The sequence below is a fragment of the Phacochoerus africanus genome, chromosome 1, assembly GCF_016906955.1.
Source record: "Phacochoerus africanus isolate WHEZ1 chromosome 1, ROS_Pafr_v1, whole genome shotgun sequence".
Taxonomy (NCBI): domain Eukaryota; kingdom Metazoa; phylum Chordata; class Mammalia; order Artiodactyla; family Suidae; genus Phacochoerus; species Phacochoerus africanus.
In genome coordinates, this window is record NC_062544.1 from 6,231,799 (window position 1) to 6,238,908 (window position 7,110).

A 7,110-nucleotide genomic window follows, 5' to 3' on the forward strand; every position below is an offset into this window, starting at 1 on the left:
GCCACATTCTGTCGTTTAGAGAACTCGAGGGCTGGTCCACATCCCCAGAGAAGGAAACAGATTCCCCTTTTGATAGAGGTTGGGAGAGATAAGAAACCATTGCAAAAGACTGTGTGTGATAAGAGAGAGCACCACAGCCATTTTATTAACTGTCTACTACATCAGTAAGTCAGGTTTTAATGCATCCTATCCTATATCCTCTTCCTCCTGAGTTTCCCGACTAAAGGGAGACAAAGTTGCAGAAAAGCCAAACAAGCAACGATGCAGAAACTTGTTCTCCAACCTGAATTCTCCTGATGTTTGTACAGTTTGCTCCCACCTCACCTCTCCTAACTCTAGGCTCCTCAAGTGCCCCTCTTGCCGGGCTCCACATTTTGTCTCCACCTTTAAAATGAGACATTGGGGTGTTTTGCTTTACCTTAACTTGTATCTGTAAAAGGAATTCCAATTTCTTGGGTGTAGGATTTCTCTCTTCCCTCAACTTGTCACCATGTGTCCTACTAGTAGTTGCCTAAGGCCACCAACGTCACCACTTCCCTGATTCATATCTCAGCTATTTTTCTCAAGAGAAGGAGCACATCTTTACACAAGGTAAATCACTCACTGAATTCCAAGTCAAAAATTGGGGATGATGGGAGAAGGGGGTGTCAGAGTTTTCAAAAGGCCAAGGAATACATCACGGGCATTAATTAGTGAAGTTAAGAGATGCTGTTAGTCAATTTAAAGAGCCTGTAAATTGGCTCAAAATTTCCCAAGGCTGCCAAAGTTTCTACAAGTTCAACCACACCCGAAAGATGATGAGCAGCACCGTTCATTTCTCCTCATTTCACTTGGTAAAGAGCATCGGTGTCTGACAACAGCCAAACTCCCTGAAATATTCCTCACAAATCGCCAAGGGCTTGTTCTGCGCATGAAATTACATAAAAATAAAAAGATGGAAAGGGATTTCTTGTTTATCTTAGGAGAGACCATTTTTAATGGGCTGAAGTTTGAAATGGGTAACATACAAATATGGGACAGCATTTTTTTCTATTTCCCAGTCTTTTTTTTTTTTTTCCTTTTAGGGCTGCACCCATGGCATATGGAAGTTCCCAGGCTAGGGGTCAAATCGGAGCTAGGGCTGCCGGCCACAGCCACAGCCACAGCCACAGCAACACGCGATCCAAGACACCTCTGTGACCTACACCACAGCTCATGGCAACACCGGATCCTTAACCCACTGAGCGAGGCTAGGGATCGAACCCACAACGTCATGGTTCCTAGTGAGATTCATTTCCACTGCGCCACGACAGGAACTCCTGCTGCTTCTTTTGTAGTGAGTTTTTGCCCTGTCACAAAGCTAGCCATCTGGAGCTTAACTTCACCTCCCCTCCATTTGTGAAGAGAAGTAAGAGGAAGGATGGGGACTTAGAAGACAATCTCAAAAAGGTATCATGAGCCATTGGGCTTCGGCATCACCAGAATTACTCTTGTGAACCTCCCTGGTTAATAGATACACGTGCACAAACACACACACATATACAGGCGCACACGTATCTGCATCCATTTCTCTTTTTCCTTTGTTTTCCTATTTCAAAGCTTAACTACCTTTTGTTACCTGATTCGTGTCTCAACTTTGGATTTGTACATTCTCAGATTTCATACCAAACATATTTATTTGCAAAGAGAATGAGTTTGAAGTGTCCATGAACATGTAAAGGTATTATGCGAGTTTGCCCTGATGATGAGCATGAAGGAGGAGAAGTGGGAGACATGACTAAATGATGGAGGCAAACAGGTTTGTCAGATTAGGAATCATGGCAAGATGGAGTAAAAGAGAAAAAAAAATGATCTCTGCTAAGATTTGTCACAGGCAGAACAAATTTGGGATAAAATACAGAACTTTTTTATATATTTCCTGCCAAGATCATCGCTGGGTTCATCAGTGGTTGGAAATTGGCAGCTGCGTAAGTAAACAATCGTGATGAATGTTGTCCATGATCTACAGAAATCTTTTTTTTTTAATTTTTAAAAAATTTTTTTTTGTCTTTTGTCTTTTTTTTGTTGTTGTTGTTGTTGCTATTTCTTGGGCCACTCCCGCGGCATATGGAGGTTCCCAGGCTAGGGGTCCAGTCGGAGCTGTAGCCACCGGCCTACGCCAGAGCCACAGCAACGCGGGATCCGAGCCGCATCTGCAACCTACACCACAGCTCACGGCAACGCCGGATCATTAACCCACTGAGCAAGGGCAGGGACCGAACCCGCAACCTCATGGTTCCTAGTCGGATTCGTTAACCACTGCGCCACGACGGGAACTCCCAGAAATCTTTAAAGATAGTATGAGAAGATGAAGAAACCAGAGCGCTTGAAAACGATTTCACAGAGGAGGTGGAATTCAATCTGCTTCCCTGAGAGGATGAGAAGTGGCAAGGGCCCTTTGGGCAGCTTGTGCAAAGCACAGAGTTACCCAGAGCATCGCCTGGTTAAGAAGTCATGGAGATCCTGTGTTCTGGGAGCAGCAGGTGCTTGGCTTGGAAAGGTAGGAAAGGAGATTGGGGCTCACACACTAGATAATCTTGAAAAGGCGGAACTGCTCATCACCCTTGGGAAGAGAAATTGAGAATAACAGGGTTTAACCATTGGTGCTGGAGTCAACTACAAGCTGCCAGAGTTTTGGAGAAAAATGTAGGGAAATGGCTAATGGACTGGGCTTCCCAGGAGGACAAAGGCAGCAAAGCTGAGATGACCTTTGTCATCTGAGTCCCCAGCCCCAATTACTCCTCCGAGAGAAATAATGCAACTTTCACTTTGGGGGACTTGAACAGTAGAACATACGGAGGCAGGTCCCCCATCCACACTGCCTGGAAAGAGAAGAGAGGGGGGAGAGTGACGACCAGCTGAGCAAAGAGTCAAGCGTGGAAAAGGCATGTGCGCATGCCTGCGACATAGCAGTCAAAAACAATAGTTTGATGGCTGAGGTGGCAGCTGAGGGAGACAAGAGGACGCTGTGTGGGTGCAGGGCTAAGACCTGCAGGGGACCCCTAGCCTGCAGCTTCTGCACCCATATTAACTCTCCAGCCTGAGATAGAAGCTGCTGCACCTAACAAAGTTGTATTTTATTGCAAAATAAAAGCATATATATGTACATTGAGATAAAGCATATCAAGGATTTTAGAAATCTTCTAAGAGCTAGAGTCTCCTGTTTTGAAAACAGCTGAAAGACACCAAAGCAAATACCCAAAGCTTAAAAGTAGAGATTAATTTTGTTTACTCTTTTGTCCTTTTTAGGGCAGCACCCACAGTATATGGAGCTGCCCAGGCTAGGGGTCTCACTGGAGCTGTTGCTGCCAGCCTACACCAAAGCCACAGCAACGCCAGATCCGAGCCATGCCTGCAACCTACACCACAGCCCATGGAAACACCAGATCCCCAACCTACTGAGCGAGGCCTGCAATCTCATGGTTCCTAGTCAGATTCGTTTCTGCTGTGCCACCACGGGAACTCCAAAAGTAGAAATTAATTTAGGGATCATTACATTCCATGGTAAATAACACTGTTCTTCATATAAACCTTCAGATGAACCTATTATTGATGAGGAAGCTAATTGTAAAATGAATCGCCACGTTATTGAAGATACAGAGATGGACTGCACAAACAGGTGTTTTGAATTGTGTGCAAATCATGAATCCACTTTGGGTTCTTGTACTTCATCCACAAGTCACAGAAAATGCCGGAGGAAACATGAAAACAGGATCAGGTAAGTTTACATTTAAAATCAAATCAGTCTACCCAGGAACCTGCACGCTGATGTTTATAGCAGATTTTTTTAAATTTTTTTTTTTAATAATCACTAAGACTTGGAAGCCATCAAGATATCCTTCAATAGATGAAAGGATAAATAAACTCGGGTACATTTAGACAATGGAATATTATTTAATGCCAAAAGGAAATGAGCTCTACACCATCCAAGGACATGGAGAGACTTTCAATGCTTATTACTCAGTGAAAGAAGCCAACTTGGAAAGGCTACATACTTTATGATTCCAAATGTATGATCTTCTGGAAAGAGCAAAACTACAAAGACAGTAAAAGATCAGTGGTTTCTAGAGATTGATGGAAGAAAGGCTGGAGGTGGAGGCAGGGAGATGGGAATTCTTTTGTGGGGCAGCAAAAGAATTCTTTGGGATACTGTAAAAGTGGGTGCATGTCATTATACATTTGTCCAAATCCATAGCATATAGAATATGGAGAGTGAACCCTAAAGTCGTCTATGGACTGGGGGTGCAATGATGTGTCAATGTAGGTTCATGGGCTGTAATAAATGCACCACTCGGCTGGGGGATGTAGAGAGGAGGGGATGCTTTGTGTTGGGGACAAGAGTTATACAGAAATAAAAAAATAAAAAAAGGAGTTCCCGTCGTGGTGCAGTGGTTAACGAATCCGACTAGGAACCATGAGGTGGCGGGTTCGGTCCCTGCCTTTGCTCAGTGGGTTAAGGATCCAGCATTGCCGTGAGCTGTGGTGTAGGTTGCAGATGCGGCTCGGATCCTGCATTGCTGTGGCTCTGGCGTAGGCCGGTGGCTATAGCTCCGACTTGACCCCTAGCCTGGGAACCTCCATATGCCACGGGAGCGGCCCAAAGAAATAGCAAAAAGACAAAAAAAAAAAAAGAGTTATACAGAAATGCTCTGTCCTTTTTCCTCAATTGTGCTGTGAACTTAAAGCTATAATATTTAAAGCCTATGTTAAAAAAATAGCAAAATGAAATCTAAATTCAAACACAAAGTTTATAATGTTTGAGAAAATTGTTCCATAGGAATCATCGACTTTAAGATATACTCAAATTTACATTTCAAAATCGTTTATCAGAAACTTATCCTAAAGTTTTCACAGCCTATACAATAATCTTCGGTAATAGTTGCATCAGCAAGAAGATTCTACTTAAAGTTTTAAAATATCAAAAATTATTTGTGGTGCTTACTTTGGCACACGCATACTAAAAATTGGAATGATGCAGAGGAGATTATCATGGCACTTGCGCAAGGATGACACACAAATTCTTGAAGCATCCTATATTTTTAGACTTGTGTTTGCCAGGGGAGAGGGAGAGGGAGCGGAATGGATTGGGAGTTTGGGATTAGTCGATGCAAACTATTGCATTTGGAGTTGATAAGTCATGGGATCCTGCTGTATAGTGCAGGGAACTATATCTAATCACTTATAATGGAACATGATCGAGGATAGTGTGAAAAAATATATATCTATTATAAATGTGTCACTTTGCTGTACAGCAGAAATTGACAGAACACTGTAAATCAACTATAATAAAAATATAAAATTAATTTGTGATCTTACATTTGCCAGGAGCAAGGGATGTTAATGTCAGTTATAGCAACAGAAAATTAAGTTGCTTTGGATACTCACTTTGATAACCTGGTAAAGGAATTTCAGAAAAGTGAGTTATACAAATATAATGCTCCATCAATATATAATGTTAATGAAATACTATTGTTATTTGTTTATTATATACAATTATTACACCCTGGAATAATTTATAAGTTTGTGTTGTTACTCACGTATAAAAGTATTTCTATGAAATTGTATTATTATTATTATTTTTACACCCATGGCATAGCAAAGTTCCCAGACCAGGGATCGAATCCAAGCTGCACTGTGGCCACACCAGGTCCTTAACCTATTGTACGACGGTAGGAACTCCAAAATTTTATTAATAATAAAAGATTTTTAAATAAAAAGGATCTATATTTTGTACTTCCTTCCTGCTTTTTGACCAAGGGGGAGGGGCCCCACATTTTCTTTTTGCAATAGCTCCACAAATTATGCAGCTGGTTGTACTTATAAATGTACTAAATCCATAGAATATATTTATTTGTTCATCTCAAATATATTTCCTTTCCTTCTTAGGGGTAGTTTAAGCTGCTCAGCTTCCTCCACATTCCTAATGTATTCGGGCTAATTTTCTCTTTTAGATTAATTACTTTAGATGAATGGTTTAGGCTTATAGGGTAAACAAGTCTAATGATTTGTAAACATTCTCCAGCTTGCTGTGTGCTCTCCTGTTTCTAATAGAAACTGTCACAATTTAATTTATTTGTTCACATTTGTGAATATTCCTCCCTTCCAGGGAATAGAGGAGTTTTAAGCCCATCAGCCTGAGGCAGTGTCACCTAATTTCCATCTTATTTTATTTTATTTTACTTTACTTTGTTTTATTTTTCTTTATGGCCATCCTTGTGGCATCTGGAAGTTCCTGGGCCAGGGACTGAATCTGAGCCATGACTGAGACCTGCATTGTAGCTTCAGCATTGCCATATTCTTCAACCCACTGTGCTGGGCCAGGGATGGAACCCACACTTCTGCAGAAACCCAAGCCGCTGCAATCAAATTCTTAACTCACTGTGCCACAGTAGGTACTCCTCATTCCCAGTTTGAAAATGAGCTTGCTGTGCTCTAGCCCTGGTTCTTAAGAAGGCAACCCCAGGACGGTTTCTTGGAGACCACACTTGAACTTGCCTCTGGAATCTCTGAGCCCAGGAGCTGAGGAGAACGTCCTTGAAGACTTTTTTGATCCTAGCTGTCCCCTGGCCTGCAACAGAGGCCAGCTATTTGCCTACTAACTCTGTGTCACACCAGGCCCCCATGATTCTCAGAACACAGCATCACTGTCCCTTCCAATTGTGAGAGAGTGTGCGGCAGGCCTGGCTACCAGCATGGCTATTCTAGGGGAGCCCTGGAGAAAGTGTAGGTTTCAGGTGAATTACTTTAGATGAAATTCTCCAGGGTGTGAATTAATACAAATTCTTTTTTTTTTTTTTTTGGCCACACCTTCGGATTGTGGAATTTCCTGGGCCAGGGATTGAACTGGTGCCACAGCAGTGACCTGAGCCACTGAAGTGCATAGTGGCAATGCCAGGTCCTTAACCCTCTGAGCCGCAAGGGAACTCCTACATATTCTGATTAATGAGGATTGTTACTGTTTTAAAAGAAGGGGAAAGGTGCTCTGCCTAGTGATATAAGAGGGATAGGAAGTCTCCAACCTAAACTGTATTGTTGGAAGAGGCAGAGAGGTTAGTGGCTCCATAATCTCATGCTCCCAAGCCAAATAAACCT

General features: G+C 42.3%; 1 non-coding gene across 1 annotated transcript; it reads left to right on the forward strand.

The window, feature by feature from the left end:
- Nucleotides 1-4,952: 4,952 nt before the first annotated feature.
- Nucleotides 4,953-5,059, forward strand: LOC125114105 (U6 spliceosomal RNA). Its single transcript, XR_007131699.1, has one exon. It is a non-coding gene; the product is annotated as a U6 spliceosomal RNA (small nuclear RNA).
- The last annotated feature ends 2,051 nt before the right edge of the window (nt 5,060-7,110 follow it).